Consider the following 26,794-nt stretch of genomic DNA (forward strand, 5'->3'; position numbering starts at 1 on the left):
CCCCAACCCCCCCCCCCTACACACAACCCAAACTCACAACATAAAAGAAGCATTCTTATCTTGACCCTAAACATCAAACAAGGATTTTTACCTTAATCTCAATAACAATGAAGCATTCTTAATATGTCAACTATGTCAAACAATGATTTCACCTTGACCCCATATATGTCAAAATAAGAATTTTTAAATTGACTTCTTCTGTCAAACAAGCAAGATCACCTTGACCACTATTGTCTAGAAAGCACGATTACATAGCCTCCCAATATCAAATAGCACCATACCTTGAAACTTAGATAAGCATAACCTCCTTGACCCCATTATTATTCAAGCATGACTAACTTGACCTTTGTGTCATTCAGGTATGATTACCTTGACCCCAATGCCATACAAACATGACTATCTTGACCCCATTGCTAATCTAACTTGACCTTTATGTCATTCAAGCATGACAAGCATGACCACTTTGCCTGAATGTAATACAAGCATGACCTCTTTGACCTTAATGTCAAACATGACCACCTTGATCCCAATGTCATTCAGGCATGATTACCTTGACCCCAATATCATACAAACATGACTACCTTGACCCAAATATCATACAAACATGATAACCTTGAACCCAATGCCATACAAGCATGATAACCTTGACCCTAATATCATACAAACATGACTGCATTGACTATATTACCATACAAACATGGATACATTGACCCGTATACCATACAAACATGACTACCTTGACCCAAATATCATACAAACATGATTTCCTTGAACCCAATGCCATACAAGCATGACTGCATTGACCCTAATATCATACAAACATGACTACCTTGACCCCAATGTCATACAAGCATGATAACCTTGAACCTTATATCATACAAGCATGACTGCATTGACCCTAATATCATACAAGCATGACTACCTTGACCCCAATGTCATACAAACATGATTACCTTGACCCTTATATCATACAAACATGACTACCTTGACCCCAATGTCATAAAAAACATGACTACCTTGACCCGATGTCATACAAACATGACTACCTTGACCTTAATGTCATTCAAGCATGATAACCTTGACCTTAATGTCATACAAACATGACCACCTTGACCCCAATGTCATATAAAGATGTCTAATTAACCTCAAACTTCAAACAGATATATTCAGTTTTGACCCTAGTGAAATATAAATAGCTATGGTTCCAACGATACTCTATGTAAATGCTGATCCCAAATCTCAAATAAACACTCTGACCACAAATGTTAGTAAACACTATAATTTGATGTCCAATATCAACAAGCATGCTTCCAATGATTTACCCTAAAGACAGAAAATAAATGAACATTTTTATGCATAATCATTTACATCAATGTTTGATCCCAGAATGAATCTCATTTCCTTCACTTTCCTTCTTGAACAGAGTGCACTATAAATAGATTGCTGATAAAATAGATGTTTTACTTTTTTCCCCAGCTTTCTTGCTTGATCCATACAGTTTTTAATTCAGTACTAAAAATCGAGCAAATTATTTCTATACCAATTAGTAGTCAGCTCTATAAACTTAATGAATTATTCACATGAAATTAAGTTTAACTTCAATCTTAAATTAAGACATGTGTTTTGGGAGATTCAAACCATTATCAACAGATAAAACAGATTTAAAACTTTTGGTGATTTTGTTTGTAGTTGGATGGAAATAATTTGATGCAAAGTGTATCATTAGCCTCTTTTATATTTCTTTTCATGATCAAGCTGAATGCATTATCTTTCAAAGTATGGCAAACTGCAACCACCTGTGTTGTAATTCATGTATCACAGACACTTCAACAAGTAGGTCTTGTGCAGACCTTTCTGACAGTGGGTATATCTATAGATACAATGTAGACAACTTGATCAATGTGTACATGTCTGGCTTATCACAGGAAAGTTCCTGACCAGATAAAGCAAACGAATGTTTTAATAAACATTCAGCACAGTGATGCAGCTTGCTTGCTGACAGTAGATACACTTCGAGGATCTAATCACCATACCATTTAAAGGGGTCATCTTCAAAGTCTGCTCTATCCCTGTTGTGTATTAAAAGGTCATAAAACTTTCAGGCTCTCCCGATTTTCAAAAGGGGGGTCTAATGTATATCCATGTGTGGCCTGATCAGCACCATGACTGGTATCTTCTATTGCCCCTACCTTCCAAGCCCAAGTATTAATACTATGACTGGTATCTTCTATTGCCCCTACCTCCCAAACCCAAGTATTAATACTATGACTGGTATCCTCTATTGCCCCTACCTTCCAAACCCAAGAATTAATACTATGACTGGTATCTTCTATTGCCCCTCCCTTCCAAGCCCAAGTATTAATACTATGACTGGTATATTCTATTGCCCCTACCTTCCAAGCCCAAGTATTAATACTATGACTGGTATATTCTATTGCCCCTACCTTCCAAGCCCAAGTATTAATACTATGACTGGTATCCTCTATTGCCCCTACCTTCCAAACCCAAGTATTAATACTAGGACTGGTATCTTCTATTGCCCCTACCTACCAAACCCAAGTATTAATACTATGACTGGTATATTCTATTGCCCCTACCTTCCAAGCCCAAGTATTAATCCTATGACTGGTATCTTCTATTGCCCCTACCTCCCAAACCCAAGTATTAATACTATGACTGGTATATTCTATTGCCCCTACCTTCCAAGCCCAGGTATTAATACTATGACGGGTATCTTCTATTGCCCCTACCTTCCAAGCCCAAGTATTAATCCTATGACTGGTATCTTCTATTGCCCCTACCTCCCAAACCCAAGTATTAATACTATGACTGGTACGTATCTTCTATTGCCCCTACCTTCCAAACCCAAGTATTAATATTATGACTGGACAAGTATCTTCTACAGCTCCTTCTCCTCCAAACCCAAGTATTAATACTATGACTGGTATCCTCTATTGCCCCTACCTTCCAAACCCAAGTATTAATACTAGGACTGGTATCTTCTATTGCCCCTACCTTCCAAACCAATGTATTAATACTAGGACTGGTATCTATTAAAGCTCCTTCTCCTTCAAACCCAAGTATAAGTACCACATTGCAGGATTGGTATCTTCTACAGCCCCTTCCCCTCCAAACCCAAATATTAGTTCTACATTGTTGGACTGGTATCTTTTACAGTCCCTACCCTCCAAGCAAAAGTACTAGGACTAGTATCTTTTACAGTCCCTACCCTCAAAACCAAAGTTCTAGGACTGGTATCTTCTATTGCCCTTACCCTCCAAACCAAAGGATTAATAATAGCACTAGTATTTTCTATAGTATAAGGATTGGTAACTTCTACTGTCATTACCCTCCAAACCAAAGGATAAGTGGAAAAAATAGTATCCTCTTTTGCCTTTACCCTTCAATAGAAAAGATTAGTTGTATGACAAGAATATTCTTTTGCCTTACCCTCCAAACCAAATGATTAATAGTAGGATTAGTATTTTCTATAGTATAAGGATTGGTATCTTCTACTGTCATTACTCTCCAAACCAAATGATTAGATCTAGCACCGATACCTTCTACTGCCCTTACCCTCAAAACCAAAGGACTGTTTTTTTCTACTGTCCCTAACAGGTCCCCTCCAAAGGATTTGTACTAAGACTGGTCTCTTATATTGCCCTTACCCCCAAAACCGAAGTATTAGTGGAAAGATTTGTGTCTTTTATCACCTTTACCCTCCAATAGAAAAGTTAAGTCCTATGACAAGTATATTCTATTGCCTTACCCTCCAGACCAAACAATTAATAGTAAGACTAGTATTTTTTATAGTATAAGGATTGGTATCTTCTACTGTCCCTACCCTCCAAACCAAAGGATTAGATCTAACACTGATATCTTCTACTGCCCTTACCCTCCAAACCAAAGGACTGTTTTTTTCTACTGTCCCTTCCAGGTACCCTCCAAAGGATTTGTACTTAGACTGGTCTCTTCTATTGCCTTTACCCTCCAAACCAAAGAATTAATAGTAAGACTAGTGTTTTCTATAGTATAAGGATTGGTATCTTCTACTGTCCCTATACCCTCCAAACCAAAGGATTAGATCTAGCACTGATATCTTCTGCTGTCCCTATTCTCCAAACTAAAGGATTAGTACTATAGGAATACAGTACAGTCTGTATAGTCCCCAACAAAGAGGTCAGTACCAGGATGGTGTAAGCTGTCCTTACTCTCCAATCCATATGTCAGTACTAGGTATACTGTTTGTATTCTCTCCATCTAGAGACAGTACCAGGGCTGTATATTCTATCTCTACTCTTAAACCCATTCGGGGATCTATAGCAAGACTGTCTATATCTTCTAATATTTCCAGAAAATATTATATTTCCTCATAGCATTATTAAGATATATGACATCCACCATACATGAAGCCATTTTCATCTCTCATGAGTTAATGGAATTGAACATATATGGTATAGCCTCCATAAAGGCTTGCAGACCAATATTCTCCAATCTTAATACAGCTATCACAGAGTTATGTGGGCCCGCAGGTTGATCTCCCCGTGTGACATTATGTAATTATATGTATTATAGAATATCTCGACATGCTCAAGAAACTTGCATTGCAGATATATAACAAGAGGCCCAGAGGGCCTGTATCGCTCACCTGGAAATGTTAGTAAAATTGAAGTTGGAATAGCTCGATGTTGCTGGTAGTGTACATGTATTACATGGTTAGTCAGGGGTTATATTTATTGGACAAAATCCTGTCATTCCTACAGGAAAAGAAGGATTTTGAAGAATTTGCTGTGTTTCCCCTACTGGGCCCCACCCCTCTGCCCCAAGGAGGGTCAGACTCACCTTTAATACAAAATCAGGTCGCCTTTACCCAATGATGTTTTAGAACAAATATGGACAAAATTCTGTTATTCCTACAGAAGAAGAATTTTCAAGAATTTGCTGAATTACCTCTATTGGGCCCCACCTCTCAGGCCCCAGGGGGATCAGACACACCATTTACACAAAATTGATTTCCCTTCCGCATAGGATGCTACTATTCAAATTTGGTCAAAATACCTTCATCCTAAATGGAAGAAAAAAAGGATATTAAGGCTATTCCTCTATATCCCTTATTTGGCCCTGTCTCTCTGCCCCCAGTGGGGTCAGACACACTGTTTATACAAAATTGGTTCCCCTTCACCCAAGGATACTTCATACCAAATTTGGACAAAATCCTGTCATCCCTACAGAAGGACAAGGATTTTGTATAATTTGCTATGTTTCCCCTATTGGGCCCCACCCCTCTGCCCCCAGGGGGCCACACCAAGATCAAGATGCAAGGATGTTCCAGACTGATTTAGGATAAAATACTTTAATCTCGATGGTAGAAGAAGGATTTTAAAGGTTTCACCTCTATTTCCCCTATTCGGCCCGCCCCTCTGCCGCCAAGGGGGCCAAACCCATTGTTTATACAAAATTGAGTCCCCTTTGCCCAAGTATGCTGCAGACTAAATAAGGATAAAATCCTTTAATCCCTACTGTAGAAGAAGGATTTTAAAGGTTTTACCTCTATTTCCATTATTTGGCCCCGCCTCTCTGCCCCCAGGGGGGCCACACCCACCATTTATACAAAATTGAGTCCCCTTGGCCAAAAGATCCTCGAGACTAAGTTAGAATGAAATCCCTTAATCCCTACGGTAGAAGAAGGATTTTATAGGTTTCATTGCTATTTCCATTGTTTTGCCCGGCCCCTCTGCCCCAAGGGGGGCCACACCCACTGTTTATACAAAATTGTGTCCCCTTGCCCCAAGGATGCTCCAGACTAAGTTAGAATAAAATCCCTTAATCCCTATGGTAGGAGAAGGATTTTAAAGGTTTTACTTCTATTTCCCCTATTCGGCCCCGCCCCACTGCCCCCAGGGGGGGCCACACCCATTGTTTATTCAAAATTGAGTCTCCTTGGCCTCCAGACCAAATTTGGTCAAAATCTTAGCCGTTCAGGACTAGTAGCATTTTAAAGGAAAAGTTGATGGACGGACGACGGATGACGGACACCGGACGACGGACGGACGTCAGACGCTGCGGTATGGCATAAGCTCACTACGGTCCTTCGGACCAGGTGGGCTAAAAATGGGTAAGAATAATTTGTTCCTTTTCAAATGGTTCCCTTAATTGATTCCATTACCCTAATCTGATATATTCACACAATTCTCATGAGAGCTATAAATATTTTCTTACTTCTTCTTTCAGAATTTTGTACAAATTGCATTTCAAAGGGTTTCATTTCAGATAGCTTATTCCCAGCACACAGAATGTATGTATATGAAGAAAATTAGTATATAATTAGCAATGCCACTGTATTTTGAACAATTGTTAGGACTTAAAAATGCAGAAACAGATGTTCACAATAGCTGTAGACTCGGACTTGATTCCATTCCATGTTAGACTTATTGACTTACTGGTGACAGATGGAATATAAAGTACATTATACTTATAAGAAAACATGTATACTGTATGAGAACAAAAATCAATAACCTCATGCAGTATAACAAGGTTTCTATGAACTTGATCACCTTTAAAAATTCTTCTGGATATAACAATATTATGTTTTCTCCCTGGCAAGAAATTGTCTTGTGAAGCTCAAAGTTTAAAAAAAAAAGTGCTTTAGCAGCTCGATTCAGAGTTACCTGGAGTTGATAATCCCACAAGCACCTCAATGACTCCCTGAATTTAAGCACTTTAATGGCTCCTTCAATTCAAGCTCTTCAATGACTCCCTCAATTCAAGCTCTTCAATGACTCCCTTGATTCAAGCTCTTCAATGACTCCTTCAATTCAAGTTCTTCAATGGCTCCTTCAATTCAAGTTCTTCAATGTCTCCTTCAATTCAAGCTCTTCAATGACTCCCTCAATTCAAGCTCTTCAATGACTCCCTCAATTCAAGTTCTTCAATGACTCCCTCAATTCCAGCTCTTCAATGACTCCTTCAATTCAAGCTCTTCAATGACTCCCTTGATTCAAGCTTTTCAATGACTCCCTCAATACATTTAGCTCTTCAATGACTCCCTCAATTCAAGTTCTTCAATGGCTCTTTCAATTCAAGTTCTTCAATGGCTCCTTCAATTCAAGCTCTTCGATGGCTCCTTCAATTCAAGCTCTTCAATGGCTCCTTCAATTCAAGTTCTTCAATGGCTCCTTCAATTCAAGCTCTTCAATGGCTCCTTCAATTCAAGCTCTTCAATGACTCCCTCAATTCAAGCTCTTCAATGGCTCCTTCAATCCAAGCTCTTCAATGATTCTTTCGATTCAAGTTCTTCAATAACTCAAGCAATTCAAGCTCTCAATGACTCTATACCTTAATTCAAGCACTTCAATTGACTCACAAACCCACAATCTCAAACACAACTCCATAATTCAAGCACTTTCATGGCTCCCCAAAAACATAAACTTTTTCAATGACTCACCTCTATTGAACTCCTGAATTAAAACATATCATTAACCCCCTCGATTCATTTCTCTTATACTCTGTTTATTTCCAAGTTGTTTAAGGTAGCAGCTATCCATTTTTTTTTTATTGTAAACTTTATAAATGTTGAAGATAAATATCTTTAAAGATGCAATTGGAAGTATAGTAAACCTATCGATGATCGATTGTATAAACAGTTTATAATTGTTTGGGACCGACTACGCAAATAAGTGAGAACACTACTATTGCATCAATAGACGGAGTTGTTCACTATATATGTTAGGGTTTGTTCTATTATAATGAATGGATATCAAGCAACTTTTATGCATTTTTATCAAAAGAAAATCAAAGAATATATGACTTTTAAAGCATACTTTACATGGAAGACATTTAAATACTTTGATTTCAATAATGAACCAATTACCGTAAATTTGCGCGTATAGTGCACACTTTTTTAGGTAAATATTGTCATGTCAAAAAGGGGGTGCGCACTATACGTAGGAACAAGTCATTCTTGGGTTATCGTTCTCGAGTTTCTGGTCCGCCATATTGAATTACCTCCCTTCAAATAGTTCTATTTGGAGTCGTCAGTCATATATGATATGATTGAAGATGAAAAAACAACAAATAATGAAATTCTTTGGTGACACAATTTTTACCTTCTCTTAAATGATTAAAATCGGTAATCTGTGGTCATGACTGCTTATTTGGCGACAAACACTAGCTGGGCACAGGTAACATTTTTACAGGTAAGTTGACCGGAGGGCATAAAAAATATGTTTATACTAGAAGCGTGGACATTCAACACATCCCTTTCAAATCTACTCGAAGGGAAAAGCCACGTGTTGAGGAGTGAAAACAACACGGTCCCTCGATCACGACTGCAAATAACTTCAATTAAATTGCAGTAGAGCTATTGTTAATCGGTAATCACTGATAGAGTGTAAGCTAACTACTGCATTGTAATTTGTATTAACTGTGGTGTTGAAAGAATACATTATTTTTATGATGCTTCATAATATTGAAATAACTCACGAGGTTATCGATGACGTCAAAACATGAAAGTGGGCCGGAAAAAAGCATGCACACTAGGCTTAGCGATTTGGTAAAAAACAACACAGAACTAATATGGAACGGAGCCTATGATTGAAAAACTACATTTTCGTAATTATGAGAAAACCGCAGCGATGTCGAAACATAAGTTGATCGGCGATTATTCGTCCATCATCCACTCATTCCAAGCGATAGGGAGACCTTTATGGGCTTGTTGACTCCAATTAATCGGCGTTATAAACACCAAGCTACCTTTGATGCTACTTTTCCTGTTTGATACCATTTATTTTTAGGATTTTTTTCCATTTTTTTTTTCAAATCTGACCCCAAAAACGTACCTGCGCACTATATCCGAGTGTGCAGTATACCCGCAAACTTACAGTATATCGATAATGTACACTTGTAATTTGTAATCGATCATAGGAATGGGAAAGGGCAAACCGATTGGTTTTTCGATTATAATCGATTATCAGCCCATCACTAATTGCTACAGGGAAGATACTGCCTTAACAACCCCACAAAATATTGTTATTTCCTCCAAACTCCAAAATCCAGTCATCACAGGATGTGGTTGAATTTTCAAAAGATACAATACTCTCAGGAAACCAAATAAGCACTTTAAAGTAAGAGCAATGAAGAAGGTGAAAGGCCAGTAAATCACTGTTCTAACCGCTCTGTAATAAACAAACTTAGGTACCTGCTGATTTGCTGTGAATCAGATACCCTTAGGAAGACTATCAATGGCAGTGTATAATACTCGTGTAATAAATTGCCATTTTACTACATTTGTTAGGACAGTTTTCCCCTCCATTACACCTGTTTAGGTTTTAGATGTATTTGACATGACCACAAACCCTCTAATCACTGTTTGTAACTGTAACAAAGGCTATTGGATATAGTGGGGTTCCCTTTGTCCTCCGTTATACAACTCCCCTGACAGCTTTAAGTGATGAATCATGCTCCGACAACCGGGGTGGGGGATCGGATACACGTTCTATAGCAAATATTGATACCTTATTTACATAACCAGATAGAGGTTCCGTCATCCTTATTGTGTTAGGCTGGTCATGTCATCAGTTCACGCAGTTACTTTTTTTGCAATTTCGAAGCAACCTGTGTTTTTGTGGCACTTTCATTTCTACAAAATTGTAATTATTTTTTCGTTGTCTACAAAAGTATTGCCTGGTAGCAGGTGTGTATTGTAGCTGTCTATCCCTGGAGTCAAAAACTTCAATAAACTGTCCTAACACAGGCAGACTTTTATCAGACTAAAATCACCTTCCTTGAAAGTTATGTTAAAAGAAAAGTTGTGTAATTAGGTCTTTATCTTACAGATGGGAATTGCTTCACAAATTATCTTGTATTTCTATTAACCTCGATCCCCGCATGAACATTTTCATTTGAAAATACCTGAAATTGTATTATTATATAGCTACAGGGGAATTCAAATATCATGTAAAACGTTTGCCTCTGACACGTCCCAACTTGATGAGGTCTATGCAAGAATATGTCAACCTTCTTGTAAGTATATATATATGCACTTGGTCAATCTTTTTATTTAATATACATGCATTAAATAGGTCAATCTTCTGATAGCCACCTGCATTAATTGCATTTATAACTGTCTTGACAGATATGGTAATAGAGTTATACATACTATGTATTTTTAACTTATAATTTTCAGAAAACAGTTCAAAAAAGATCAGAAGTGTTTCACTTCATATGACATTGACGAAACTAGTCTAAAAGTTTTCATTTTAGTGAGGATCTGCCATGTTAAATAATAAAATTCAGGACAAGTCACAAAAATCTTATATATAAAAACAAATAAATTAAAACCTTTTTTTATAATATTAACAAGAAAGTAAGGATATATTCACAAGCCTTCAATATTGCAATTTGACATCAATGTGATGTCACAATGTCTCGATGTCACATTGTTTTAATTTCGACATCGCAATGAAGTGAAGTGACATAAAAATTACGACCTGGATGTGTTCACTGCATGACACAATACTCAGGTGATAAATAGGCAATACTTCACATAGGTGTTCATCAAGTATGGCCTAGATTACATAAGTGTGTTGTATGGATATATTACAGGAGCTGGGCTTTAACCTATAGTGACCTACCTCTACCCAGCCATGAGTACAATCTGAGATGTCACATGAAGACATAAGTATAATATTTCATTTATTACATACCTACGATTTTTCTTTATATGCTTAATTTTACAAAACATAAATAATTATTTCCCATATTTATGTTCAATTCGAGCATCATTCATTTCAGCTAAGTCACATTACCATAGCTTAAAATAGCACTAAACTGTTCAGAACCCATTATTGTTTCAATGTCAGTTTGATTAATAGATAAAAACCAATGAGTTTCAGTCAATTGGGAGTTCTTGCTACTGGGGTAGAAATTCAAGAAATTCATACAAACAAATAACAAAATGACACTTTACGCCATTTAATGGACAGTTGAATTATGAATTATTTTTTACTCGGGATCATGTTGATGTACCATAATAGGAAAAGGGTCATGTAAATATGCATGGCATTGCAGAGAAGTATAACATTTATTCTAACGCAGTACCCTCATATAAATGATTATGCTTGTGTTGGACAAAGGGTGGTGTATATGATATGACACACTAGCCCGGTGTGTGTTACCCCTACATAAACATGTGTCCGACCACACCACAACTGTGCCTCACATGGTCTCCGCTCCTGGTGCCTAATTAATGTGATACTAATACGTACATCACTGTATATATATGAAGGTGTTCTAGTGTATCAGATACACTAGCACTGTGTATATACCAAGGTGTTCTAGTGTATCAAATATACTAGCACTGTGTATATACCAAGGTGTTCTAGTGTATCAGATATACTAGCTTGCACTGTGTATATACCAAGTTGTTCTAGTGTATCAGATATACTAGCTAGCACTGTGTATATACCAAGGTGTCCTAGTGTATCAAATATACTAGCACTGTGTATATACCAAGGTGTTATAGTGTATCAGATACGCTAGCACTGTGTATACACCAAGGTGTTCTAGGGTATCAGATACACTAGCAGTGTGTATATACCAAGGTGTTCTAGTGTGTCAGATATACTAGCTAGCACTGTGTATATACAAAAGTGTCCTATTGTATCAGATACACTAGCACTGTGTATTTCCCAAGGTGTTCTAGGGTATCAGATACACTAGCAGTGTGTATATACCAAGGTGTTCTAGTGTACCAGATACACTAGCACTGTGTATATACCAAGATGTTCTAGTGTATAAGATACACTAGCACTGTGTATATACCAAGGTGTTATAGTGTATCAGATACGCTAGCACTGTGTATACACCAAGGTGTTCTAGTGTATCAGTTACGCTAGCACTTTGTGTATACCAAGGTGTTATAGTGTATCAGATACGCTAGCACTGTGTATACACCAAGGTGTTCTAGGGTATCAGATACACTAGCACTGTGTATAAACCAAGGTGTTCTAGTGTATCAAATATACTAGCACCGTGTATATACCAAGGTGTTCTAGTGTACCAGATATACTAGCTTGCACTGTGTATATACCAAGTTGTTCTGGTGTATCAGATATACTAGCTAGCACTGGGTATATACCAAGGTGTTCTAGTATATCAGATCCACTAGCCCTGTGTAGATACACTAGCACTGTGTATATAACAAGGTGTTCGAGGGTATCAGATACACTAGCACTGTGTATACACCAAGGTGTTCTAGTGCATCAGATACACTAGCACTGTGTATATACAAAGGTGTTCTAGTGTATCAAATATACTTGCACTGTGTATATACCAAGGTGTTCTAGTATTTCAGATACACTAGCACTGTGTATATACAAAGGTGTTCTAGTGTATCAGATACACTAGCCCTGTGTATATACCAAGGTGTTCTAGTGTGTCAGATATACTAGCTAGCACTGTGTATATGCACTGTGTATATACCAAGGTGTTCTAGTATATCAGATCCACTAGCCCTGTGTAGATACACTAGCACTGTGTATGTACCAAGGTGTTCTAGTATATCAGATATACTAGCACTGTGTAGATACACTAGCACTGTGTATGTACCAAGGTGTTCTAGTATATCAGATATACTAGCACTGTGTAGATACACTAGCACTGTGTATATACCAAGATGCTCTAGTGTTTTAGATACACTAGCTAGCACTGTGTATATAACAAGGTGTTCGAGGGTATCAGATACACTAGCACTGTGTATACACCAAGGTGTTCTAGTGCATCAGATACACTAGCACTGTGTATATACAAAGGTGTTCTAGTGTATCAAATATACTAGCACTTTGTATATACCAAGGTGTTCTAGTGTATCAGATACACTAGCACTGTGTATACCAACCAAGGTGTTCTAGTGTATCAGATACACTAGCACTGTGTATTGTATTAATTAAGTACCACTCACTGGCTCTTTACACCGTCTTATGTAAGTGTTTGTCATGAATTATTTTACAGTAGGAGGTTATTGACTTGTTTATTAGAAAGGAGACATAAATGTTACAGAAAAACTAGATATACATACCAGTAATGTGTTGTTCCTGTACTTAGTAATTTCTTAGTAATGTCTGTTACTTCAGCAGGTTCCATATCCTGGAGGAATCAGAAAAAAAGATAATGAAAGCCTTTGTTTACAGAAGTAACAGGCAAAAGTTTGTTAATTTTGAAAAATGAGTAAATCCTTCTTGAATAAATAAAATGGTCCTTTGAATCAAATCCTTGTTAAAAGGTCAAAAGCAAAGTGAAAGTATGATACAGTAGCTCAGCAGCCGTAGCAACAGCAGTGACAACAGATGGACCAATAGAATCAGGGATCTGTTTCTGTGGGCCCAGCTCCCTGCCCTGGACCTGTATGAAGCTATAATTAATACCTTGTATTGATTTCAGCCATAAAAATATGGACACAATAAAGAAATCATTTTAATATTCCACGCTTAGATTACTTTTTCTCCATTTATAGTCTCAAATAGCTGTTGCATTATGCAAACAGTGAAACGGTTGAGTGATTTTCTTTGCTGTCTCTCTCTGTATGAAACAGCTGATGCAGTGCCCCTTAGAGCTACAAAATAAAATGGAGTTTGATCCCTTACCACTGAACAAATTATCACATGTTATTCTTGTCTCTATAGTTAGATCAGCCTTGATTCCGACAACTGCTCAAACTTGACTCTCATAAAAATGCAGTATAAGGAAACAGAAAGTCAATTAAAACTAAATGACACTGCTTCCAGAGCTTGGATTATAAAAATATCCCACAGGGAAAATACGGAGTCTCACAAATGTGTGTTATTAAAAATACCCTCAACATCCAATAACTGAACAATGTGCTCTGTGCTCTTTGGATGCAGTTCTATTAATCGGTATTTGCAGATGTAATAAATATCTGAATACACATAATAAATTTTCAATAGCAGATTTAAATATGTGTAATACAGTTAGTGAAATTTATTAGAAAGATAATAACATACAATAAGATGTAACCAACCCTGAAGGTTACACAGGGCAGCGGTCTCCGTACACATTATCACTAACGTGACATGTACAAAAACATTATTTTAAGAAGATAACTGAAATAAACAGCTTTATAATCTTCTTGTTCATTAAGTCTTCGCCTCACTCATTGGACAGCCCATTTATATCCATGTCACTAAACTAAAACCAATTTGAAATTGAATCCTCCATAACTAATCCTTATCAGTGCTGAACCTGAGGAAAGGTGGTAAATTACCAACCAAAATATGAACCTTTAATGAAATGATTACCAACGTTATCACATGACCAGGATTAATAGACAGCTTTTGACCCAAGAATTATTATCACATAACATAGAATTCAATTAAATAAGTCTTTTAACCATCAATGCATGGCACTTTTAATTAATTCAATCCATTAACATATCAGTAATGAAAGGTCATCATGCTAAAATTATGACAATATTGTATAGAGCTCAAGTTCATCATTACAAAGAGGTCATCATTATATAGAGGTCATGAATACACAGAGGTCATGAATACGGAGTCATCGTTATATAGAGGTCATCAATACATAGAGATCATCATTATATATACAATAGTGGTCATTACTAAAATAGAGGTCACCATTAAACAGAGGTTAACATTACATGGTCGTCATCATTAAATGTCCATATATAGGGGTTCATTACTTCATAGAGGCCATTCTATAATTAAAATCTTATCTTAATTTAAACCAATTAATCCTCTAGAGAAGCAAAGAAAAGGATAAAAGAAGGATATTAGACTGGAATGGTTGTCAGCCTTAAACGAAGACACACTAAGCCCAAACAAGGATTTGTCATTCTGGACATCGGCAAGGAATCCAACCCTAGACCTCTAGCTGAAAAATCCAAAAAGATCCTTCCCTTCAACAGAATGAGCTGAAGAGAAATTCTCCTTCTCTCCGGGTTGGTAGGAGGTGGCTAATATCTACTCTTCCCCCACCCCCCACCCCAAAGTCCCAAGTTCTTCCAGGGTAAAAGCAATGCTTGTAAGTTTGATTTCCTTTCCCAGGTCTTTATGTAGGCATCGATGTAACCAAAGCCAGTAGGTTTTTGATGCCACCACTAGGGATCTGACTCAAGACCTCTGGTTTACAAGTCTACCACTTTACTAAATGACTAAAAGAGAAATTCTCCCTAGCTAGCCGAGTCTGTAGGTAGCAGCTAGTATTTTACCAGTGTGACGTCATATACATATAGCCAACCAACAGTGCAACCAAGAATAAGCTGATGTCAGTGACATTGTCTGGGCTTTGGTTTCTTTCCAAAGAAATTGAACTTAAGAAAAATAATGCAAGACTTTATTACGACAAATGGCAAAGACATGATGCTGTAGTAGGTATAGAGAAGGTCGGCAGTAGGTGGTTACTGTATGGGTAGATGTTCTGATTGATTTTTTTCCTGCACGATAAATCTGCTAGGTCTGCAATCTGTCTGTCCGTGTGTGACCTAACAGTGAGGAGAGGACAATAAATCCCCACTATAATCCACGCTGGAGGGGTGAAATGTCTGACAGGGACACAACGTCTCCACAACATATACAGTAGTATGTCATTAGAAGGTGTTAGACATTGAGATGGCCAAACATATCACTCACCCAGTACATATACAAGTACAGTAACACACTTACTGTGAACAGCAATTTACATTTAACCCAAGAACAAATAACGGCAAATAGGCTATGTTATAAACTTGTGTTACTGTACATTGTACCTTGTGTGCTGTTTTTGTTTTATTTTGGTGGGGGCTAGACTGGCTATCTGACCCCCTAAGGTGTTTTTTTAAAGAATTTTCAAGTTGCATTTTATTACATGTAGTACTAGCTTATCTCCCCCTTGTTAGAAACTTTAGAATCAGACATTCAAGTGATCAAAATTGTTAGAGTATAGGTTGAACATTTATGGGTATAATGCTTCCTAAAAGATGTATGCAAGTGTAACAGGAGAGGAAATATGTACAGCCAGACCTGGATTCCAACTCAGAACCCCAAACTCTAGACAGACGTCGCTCTAACCAATTGAGCTACAAGGTCTTTGGCAATCAGCTCTGTCCAGTTCTGCTACATTCCTTTGTCTTTTTTCTATGTCTTTGCCCCCGAAGACAACCCTAATTCAGGGCTAGAAAATAAGGGTAGTCCAATAGTCTGAGACTTCGTGAAATCTCCAGCTTAATTGACAAGTCGAAATTTGATATAACTTATCTTGTTGAATAATATTGTGCTAGTGAAATTTTTACATGGTGGAAATTTGAACACAGCCTAGTAAAAACTGGAAACTACAACCCCAATTAACTAGTGGTTTTCAAAATTCATTTCTAGCCCTGTATTTACAATCCGAGTTCAAGTATCCCCTTGTACGCTTCGTACACCTATTACTTGAAACAAGGGTTGGTCACAGGCGACACTGTAACAGGAAAAAGGAAATGCACAACCAGACTGGGATTCAAACCCGGAACCTCTGAACTCTAGACAAAGACACTCTTACCAACTGAGCTACCTGGTCAGACAATGATATATAGAGCCAGTCTGGTTTCACTACACAAGAAACATCATGTTCACAGACCATGTATACTGGATACAAAGGAGACATATTGCAGCATCATTGACAACAAAAATTCCTATCTCACAAAATGTTGAAGACTTATAATTATACAGTAAAATTTCTATTCGTCTAAACAATCCAGTCTAGGGTATATTCCTTTCCCTGTGACCATTTCTCCAATATACTCCATCCCACACACAATGTGATAGCCATAAACCGCATTACCTGATAAAGGTCCTCCAGGAAATAGCTGTCTAAACAATCCATGTGTATAAGTTCCTTCATCCATGATATATATTTTCTAGATTATATCTGTCGGACTTGCAGGTTCCAGGAATACACTCCATGCTTAGCCCTTTTTTTGTGCTTTCCAAAAGCTTGAGATTATAAGCGTCCCGTTTTAAGATGATAACATTATAAAACACATGTCACATTTCAAATCAATCCGGATATATATCAATGACAGCTTTTCACTTTCATACATAACAGTCAATACAAGGTAATAGAAAGTCTAGCCGGGGTAGCTTTTTTAATCCTTTTGCTGATCAATGGCAGGGTTAGAAATACCGCTCCTATTATATGAATTATCAATAACAATTTGAGATGCTTGACATGACCTTACTGGTGTCTATTATATACTATGTCATCATCTTAAATTCTAACAACAGCGACTGTAAGAGTTTACAGTCAAAGAGAGTTATAAATATATCTATTCGACATAGCTTCAAATTTAATATATATTACAGGTACAGCATAAAGACTTATTTTCCCATTTATTTCATTTCACTATTTTGATGGTTAGGGTTTTCTTTTATATTCTCAATATTTTTCCTAAAAGTATTAGGTTTTTTTATAACAATTATATCAAAGTTGTTTTTAAGTACTGTAACAGAGACTGTGCTAACTGTTACAGAGACTGTGCTATTATGGCTGCTGCACTTTCACTTTGTCTTATATTAATCCATGCAATACATCTGAAGTTGTATTCATAAGTATATATGTTAGTGAAAAGAATACTTGCATTTGCTGGGAATAAAACCATTGATCTTATCAACAATCTTTAACATTCTTATATGTTTGACGCTTTACAGCTGAGTTTAAATGAAATTCCCTCTCGCCGAAGCTATAACAAGGTTATATATTACTTTGACACTATCTATGTACAATGCAATTCCTTTACAAAATCATAGTCAAAATTTAAAATTTAAAAGTTAATCATTTAATTGATACAAAGTACATATATACATACTGTTTATCATTCCCATAATGCATTAACAAAGTTGGCCAAAGAGAACTCAAATGAAAGCCCTAAATGTCTTGGCCAATCAAAGTCTCTGACAGCCATCTTGGGAAGTGGGTATAAGGCTGACATGTTGGTTTTCTATTCAAGAAGAGATACAATTGTCAGCATGATATTATTTGTTGAAAATACTGAACACTTTTGACAAAATCTCTTAAATCCTACACGATATTTGATCCTGAATTCATTTGAATAATCTCTGAACCATGACAGTAAATATGAACAGTTGAGCTAACAAGGCATCTATTTGAAATGTCCCAATGAAATGGTTGGTGCCTTTGGACAACACTGGGGTTAAAAAAATGTTATTTAGTCATAAAAATCTGTATGTATTTAGAGTGATGGTAGGAGACAATGTTTTACCACAGTAGAACCTAGATCTGATACATAACATACCTTAGAACCTAGATCTGATACATAATTAACATACCTTAGAACCTAGATCTGATACATAACATACCTGTATGTTGTTCATAACATCCATTCATACATAAAGACACATGCTGGAGACAAAGATCTTAGTTCTATACCTTGTGTATATGTACCTGGTTCTCAAACAGCCATTCATACACAAGACATTAATATATCACTACATTTACAACCTCGGAGTAACGCATATATATTGCTGGTGTCAGATATGGGAGATGGGGAGGGATTTCTAACCCCTTGACAACATAACAACCAACTCATGTCAAAGTCATACCTACTTACTCAACATTATATCACTTGTGCTACAGATCTTAAGTATGGCATGCTGTTCTGCCAAATATAACAAACCAAAATTATGCAATTTTCATTTTTTTCTTTCAAGTAGATGCTGCAGAGAAGAGTAATGATAATTGTAGCATTACTGTAAATACAGCTTTACTTAGTGTTCAGCACTACTGTATCCAGCTGTTTTAGTATTACTGTGCACACAGCAATTAATAGAAGATGTGACGACTTTGTGGTTTTCTCTCCCGTTATGACATACTGTGAAAAATGTAATGTTTCTCATGAAATCTGTTAAGAAAACACATAAAATTTGTCATCATTTTCTGAAAAACCCATTATATGATTTATTTTAAAGATGTAATTTTCCACACATAGAAAGCATCTCCCAAATGTTCATTATATGGAGGATGAAGATATTCTCCCCCATCATACTGTTGTATCACTGATCGCTGTCGTAAAACTGCTGGTAATAGCTGATATACATGTACTTTGTGGTGACTGTTAAACTCCCAGGTATAAACTACTTTCCTTTCCCCTGATGTCTCTTTGAGGCTTAAAGTCCTTTGTTTATGTGTCTGCACTGCCACAAATGATAGTCAAATACTACATGTGTGATTCAAACAGAACACGATGGTGAAGAACTGATGTTTTAAATGTTAATTTGTACTTTCTAGCATGTCACCATGAATACACCTTTAATATCCAAAGACTAACACTTCTTCACCTACCCCCACCCTCTCCAAACATCTATAAAAAAAATACAACTTACGCTTACATTGATTTATTTACACAATTTAGTTTTTTCATTTAATTACCTGTAACTTAAATTAAAGATACAGTTGTTATGTATATATACCTGTATATATACCTGTTACATTGTATAATGTAAAAGTTAAGTTTTTATGATCATATCTGTAATAAAATAGTACCATTTTTATGTATATAACTGACTGTAAGGTGAAGGGGACCACTAAATATATCAGTTAGAGTTGTACATGTGAAGAAGAGTTCTACTCTATTCTTATGAAAAGATGAAGAAACCCCAAGGACACTTTTTCTTGTTTAGAGTAACTTCCCCTGATGTATTATTCAGTGTTATTTTTTTTTAATAGGATTTGTGGCCCATAAATGAGACTTTTTTTGATGCTGTACTATGGTAATTCCTGGATAGCATTATTTGTTAAGTGTAGATTTTGTAATGTAAAGAGGCGTCCAGAGTTCATCGTAACCCCTGCAGTTTTTCTTTGTTTCTTTTATTTCTATTTTCAAAAACATTCAAATTTTGAATAACTGAAATCTGTACAATGCATTGTTTTATCTGATTTTTATGGAATACTTCTTTTAAAAGGACGTAAACAAATATTTTGAAATAGCAACAATGATAGTAATATAGTTTAACTTGTTTGTACTATTTACTTCAACCAAATACCATCTACATACAACACTTAGAAACATGCAGTTAATACAATAGAAGTCCCCTTGTCCATTTAAATAGATAGGTAAAATTATACAGAGTTTCCATGATGAAGTTTACTTTATCTGTTTCCTTCTTCTGGTCAAGATCCAATTTATTGGTCAAGATAACTGCTGGCGCGGCGTCCGTATGTTGATAGATGAGGAGATGTTACAGTAGGACCAATGAGCGGACATCCGATCAACCAGCGGGACTTTGTCAACAGAGACGATCGGAAGCTGTCAGTTTTGCAGATTGAGATACTATTGACCAGATCGTCCAAACTGTCAATATTTGACCTGGGTCAAGTGTCTAGGGGGACCAAGACTGAGTGTTTGTTTACTATAGATTGGGTAAATACAAACACGAAAGATGGATGTCTGCGGTCCTCCCCACAATCACATGAAGAATTACATTGAATTACCATGGAATCCTGTGGCACAATTTCACAAATGTCTTAAGTCTAAGGTTTGTCTCTTAATTAAGGCATTCCTTTTTTATTATTATACATGTATAGCTTCTGCAAGTCTCTATATTTCAAGAGCACCATGATATCAGTTGTGTGGATAATGAAGTGGAATTTGTATTTGTTTGTGTTTATATCCTATTAACAATATTGTTATTAAGGATAACCAAGGTTTAGGTGGTGGAGGAAAGCCAATTCCCAAGAGAAAAACCACCGACCTGCTGCTAGTACCTGCTATTGCCCCACATAGGCCTCAAAACTGAAGCCCAGTGGTGATCCTTAACGGTCAAACTCCTTAACCACTCATCAGCCACTGCAGTCCCTTAGTTGCCATGGGAACTGCTTTGACTTAAAAATGCAGTCAGAAGCAGTTTCCATGGCAACATCCTGCTACACTCACACAATACCTATTCTTTCCAAGACAGGAAATGAGATGTCAGGTGAAGATATTTTATCATTCTCAAGTTAAATTGTCAACCTTTCCAAGAGTTGCTCAACTATAGTGACATTATGTAACCCAGTCATCACTTCCTGGTTGCCAGTCCTCACCTTTTCTGTGCCCACTAAAGCTAGGATTATGAAGATGTTATATATATGGATTCATATTACCTGCCGAGTGATAACTCAATGAAAATCAACAGAATTTCTTATGCAGTGAAATATATATAAATATGTGTAAGTGTACTTGTGTATGTGTGTAAAGTGTGTCTATAGTCCTCAATTCCCCATCTGCTAACACAAGGGCTATAATTAGTGACAGAAATCTGCCCACAGGAATGCTAGGCACTTAGTGTGGTTGTAAGTAGTTCTGTTGTTATAGTCCAGTGAAGTATCATAAATTGTCTTCACACAGTAGCTGATCATCAGTATACACACAGTAGCCAACCATTGGTAAGCACAAAAAAGCCATACTTCTGTATGCATGCACACAGAAGCCAATCACCTCCTGCACACAATATCCAATGATCATAAAGACACATAAGCCAATCAAAAGTAAGTACACATTAGCCAGCCATCAGTAACCACACATTAGCCAATCATCAGTAAACACACATAAGCCAATCATCAATAACCACACATTAGACAATTATCAGTAAACACACAGTAGTCAATTATTAGTAAACACACATTAGCCAATTATCAGTAAACACACAGTAGCCAATTATCAGTAAACACACATTAGCCAATTATCAGTAAACACACATTAGCCAATCATCAGTAAACACACATTAGCCAATCATCAGTAAGCACACAGTAGTCAATCATCAGTAAGCATACAGTAGTCAATCATCAGTAAACACACAGTAGCCAATCACTAGTAATTTAAGAACACAGTAGCCAATCATCAGTAATCATACTATAGTCCATGGCATCGTTTTCCACAAATTATTTCCTCATTATGTATATATATCCTCAGACATAGTTAACAATTCAGTAATAATTGGATTATTATCATATTTGTAGAAAGGTATGTTCAAATAATTGGTCTTGAATTATATGATGAAAGGTATAACTATGTAGCAACAGGTACTGTAATCTCAAACATACAGCATAGCAATGGTTCTGTACTTTGGCCTTTGTCTCGTGACTGTATTGTTATAAAGTATATCAAAGATTGGTTAAGCTGATGATATACTGACTGAGGGTGAATAAACAGGTAGAAGTACTTTAAATACTCAATATTTAAGTGAGAGAAATCTGAATGTCAAATACATTTCTATAGCCACATTTATTTGTGTATAATCTGAACCAATCCTGGAACAATTATAATGACTGGTATGTGGTAAGGGTGTTGAGGAGTACTTCCTACTGAGGACCACTGGGCCTGGAATGTTTCCTGGGGAACAGTATGGCTATCCACAGCTTACCAATACAGGGCGGTCATACTTCTTTTTTATCATCATAAACTGTTCTGTAATCAGTGTTACACAGGTAGCTATTATAAGTCCTTCAAACCTTTCCCCCTTTTAACCTTAATCATCCTCTCCTCCCGTTCTTGTTTTTACTTGAAAACATTTTTGTCCGAATTACATTTAGCTTCATATCATACAAACAAAATTGATTATATCTTATCTAAACACCAAACGTTAAATCAAGGAAAGATGCAGTTTTACCTCACTGATAAGTATACTAACAAATATTTATAATATCTATTATACCACATCAAATGTAATCAAGATGCATTCTTATCTAACCAATAAGTCAACATGATCTAGATAGTAGGGGTATATTTTGGAACATTTCACACACAAATGTAAATGTGTGTGGGGTTTTTTAAGTAATACGTACATGTTATATAATTACTGACCAATGGAAAACATTTGTTTAACCATCACCAACAGGGTAGAAATAGAAGCTTATAAGTGTGAAAGTTATCAATTAAAGAAACTTGATCATTATGTTCTTTTTGTTTCATAGAATTCTTTCAGTTGAATATTAGCATTTTCAAGATATATATGGAATTCAATAATGAATATGCAATTTCACTTGTTTTCTAGGTTCAATTAATAGCTGTGGTCCAAAATGCTCTATCCTTTTCTAGCATTTCTTTACCATCATCACATGATGTACTAGTGCATAAGTATTCATATCATAATCAAGCATAGAATTATTTCCAGGATAGTGTTTGGACATCATTTGAAAACAACACTAATTTTGGTCACCTCAATACCCCTAGCCCCCACTTCTACCAATTATCTAACCCTCCACCCCCATACCCTTACCCACCCAATCCCTCCCTTAATCCCTAATCCTCATCCCTACCCTATTTTACCCAATCCTATCCCTCAGTCCTACAGACAGGTATAATGGAGTTCATTAGAATACCAAGATACAAGTTTCTAGCTGGCAGCCACAAGAATCTGAAGAGAAATTCGTACAGAGTATAGACAGCTGAAACATTTACTACTATTGCCTCTTCATATAAAAGAGCATATTTATGCAAACATGTAATGGAAAAACAACATTGAATTGGATGTACAACGGCATTTAGAATGAATCAAGGTGTTTCTGTTGTTCCATGCACTTACCGACCTCTATACAAACAAGATGATTACATTTTAGGAATCGAGTCTACACCGTTTATTTCTAAAAAACATGTGTACTTTTACAAACCTGCTGGGTACATAATAGAACATTTATGTTAAAATCAAACTTAATTTTGAGATCAGATATGCAGGTTTTTATTTCTGAAGATGTACCAGCATGTGTCCTTCAGATCTGCTGGAGCCATGCATTAGCCAGTAAAAACATACCATTAATTGTTGTAAAATACAGATTATAACACTATTCAAGAGGAAACATTTTTTAATGTATTGCTATAAAGCACATTCCATTATTAATAAAGTAGCAGAATTAGTTTAAAAGTAAAAAGAATTGTAGCTATGACCACCAATCCCCTAGTAATATTACCTGTTTCACGTGTTGTTTGGGGTCCTGGTGTAAATGTCAGTGTCAGACTGGTGCTCCCTGTGTATACCACCACACACATGCACTATTGACTACATTTGTAGCACACTCCAGCCACCACAGCAGACCACCTTACTCTACCTAGTTCTTTCTCCAATAGCCTTTACACTGAGTTTAGATGTTGTCTAATCACTAGATTTCTAACTGTATTGATATTGACTTACAGAGCTAATTGACGATACACAACAATGTATGCTCAGCATCAATTTTTAACCGATTTATGACCCCAGGTTGTAAACTAATCAACCAAATAATATACGCATTTAATCAGGCCTGTATGGACAATATACCCAGTCAATTATCAAGATATAACTTATAATGGGCACACTGGCTGCAGGATTGGCTGCTGCTGTTCAAGTTCTGCTGCACAAAATCTCTGTAGGTCAACAACGTGCAGGCACCGTAATAAACTTACACAGGGCAGGGCCCGATAATGTTGCTTGCGGTTTCGTAAATTAGTTTGCTTATCAGGATGTTTGCACATTTTATTCAGTTTTCATCTGATTGCGTTCGCATGAAGAATTTTAATCTGTTTGATATATGTCTGCTACAGTAGTTATGTGTGTAAGTTTAGTAGATAGCAAAGGACACAAGCTTATGGGTGTTCATGCATGCTGCCAACAAGAAACACAGCGCTATCACCACTAACATGTCTATCACATGCATTACATAAATAAAAACTACTGAGAGGACTTAACAAAACCCACATAAGCATCAAGTAAACAACAACACTTCTGTAGTACTGCAGTATAAAAAACAACAACACTTCTGTAGTATTGCAGTATAGAATACAACAAAATTTCTGTAGTATTGCAGTATAGAAAACAACAACACTTCTGTAGTATTGCAGTATAGAAAACAACAAAACTTCTGTAGTATTGCAGTATAGAAAACAACAACACTTCTATAGTATTGCAGTATAGAAAACAACAACAGTTTTGTAGTATTGCAGTATAGAAAACAACACCAGTTTTGTAGGATTGCAGTATAGAAAACAACAACAGTTTTGTAGTATTGCAGTATAGAAAACAACAACACTTCTGTAGTATTGCAGTATAGAAAACAACAACAGTTTTGTAGTATTGCAGTATAGAAAACAACAACAGTTTTGTAAACAAATTCAACTGCAATCAAAGGAAAAAGAAATATTGATCGATCTGAAGATCCGAGAACGTAACAAAATGAAACAATATAAAATGTTCAACTCATTCCCTGAAGTAATGAGCTAGCAGCTACAGACTTAATTAGCATCACTAACTTGATCTTAGTGTAAGTAAATATAATCATAACTAACTTGATCTTAGTGTAAGTAAATATAAGCAAACCTAACTTGATCTTAGTGTGAATAAATATAATCATAACTAAACTGATCTTAGTGTAAGTAATCTTAGTGTAAGTAAATATAATCATAACTAACTTGGTCTTAGTGTAAGTAAATATAATCATTACTAACTTGATCTTAGTGTAAGTAAATATAATCATAACTAACTTGATCTTAGTGTAGTTAAATATAATCATAACTAACTTGATCTTAGTGTAAGTAAATATAATCAAAATGTTAAAAAGCAGTTTAAAGGATTAAGTATGAATTACTATAACCTATTGTAAATTATAATTGAGAAAGTTGGAAATTCATTGCAATAATTGCATTCTGTAATCTTGGCATTTCAAACTTATTAGTCATAATCTAGGGTATTTCAGACATATTTGTAAATATTTACAAAGTGTACAAAATTAACTTTAATGGCTTTGCAGGATAAAGATGTTAATGTAATTTCCCCTATACCTAAAGTACGACAAATCCTTATAATTAAAACTACCTAATAAACTCTGTGAACGGTACCCTTCCTCTTATAGATCAGACAGGAATGCACTGTGTTTATATTGACAGTACATGTATGTATAATTCACAGATCTTCTTTGTCTACAGAATCGATCAAGGTCATGCATGGACCACAAATTGTTCAGACACCCAGAATTTCTCAGTACACAGTAGACGAGAATTCTTTAGAGAAGAAGATAGTATGCATGCTACCATGGGTTTTGAAAGTATGGAGATCAAGTCTAAACATTTAGACATGTGTATATCTAAATGCTACATGTACGGTTAAAACACATGTTTCACACAAATACATGGAAAATGACATATGTCCTAGGTATAGACTTGGGCAAAGGTAAAGATATTTACACAAAGAAAACATCGAAAATGGTTAAAGTCCTAGATATATATTTGGGCAAGGTTAAGAACAGGCAGAAAATCCCTGCAGTAAAATTAATTTCCTTTGGCTCCATTTAGCGGAGAAAAGCTAACAGCAATTATAGATGTGATGTTTTCACCATATTCTAACGAGTGTAAAAAGGTATGTAATAACTTTCTAATGACATTATAAAGAAAGCAGTAAAAAATTCTGTTCTCTCCTGTTGGTCATACAAGTCAGCAGTAAAATTTAATAAAGCTAGAAATATACTGTTGTTGTACATAAGTAACACCCTTAGAGAAAAAGGAAAAGCATAATGAGTTGATGAGGAAAGATGTTGTGTTTTAAATATAAATAGCACAAAGGACTCATGAAAACGGTGAAATGAGAGAGCTGAGATATGGTACTGGGTCCTATTCAGTCTAAAAGCATTGTTAATGAAACAGGGAAAAACAAAATCATAGAACAATGTGCATTTCAACGGCATCAAAAATACCACATTTGTTCCAATAGCATAAAAAATACCACATTTGTTCCAATAGCATAAAAAATACCACATTTGTTCCAATAGCATAAAAAATACCACATTT

At 36.1% G+C, this 26,794-nt stretch overlaps 1 protein-coding gene across 7 annotated transcripts in view; it reads right to left on the minus strand.

The window, feature by feature from the left end:
* Nucleotides 1-26,794, minus strand: part of LOC110456436 — a 126,254-nt gene that overhangs the window by 69,812 nt on the left and 29,648 nt on the right. For 5 of the 7 annotated variants that reach the window (XR_002463584.1, XM_021507209.1, XM_021507202.1 and 2 more), the window contains exon 2: nt 13,076-13,143. The gene's annotated coding sequence lies outside the window, so the exon portion shown is untranslated. Of the gene's footprint in view, nt 1-13,075; nt 13,144-16,830; nt 16,849-23,949; nt 24,028-26,794 lie in introns of those variants that run through there. The other 2 variants (XM_021507204.1, XM_021507206.1) reach the window with 2 other exon arrangements.

The sequence above is a fragment of the Mizuhopecten yessoensis genome, unplaced genomic scaffold (assembly GCF_002113885.1).
Source record: "Mizuhopecten yessoensis strain PY_sf001 unplaced genomic scaffold, ASM211388v2 scaffold8745, whole genome shotgun sequence".
Lineage (NCBI taxonomy): Eukaryota > Metazoa > Mollusca > Bivalvia > Pectinida > Pectinidae > Mizuhopecten > Mizuhopecten yessoensis.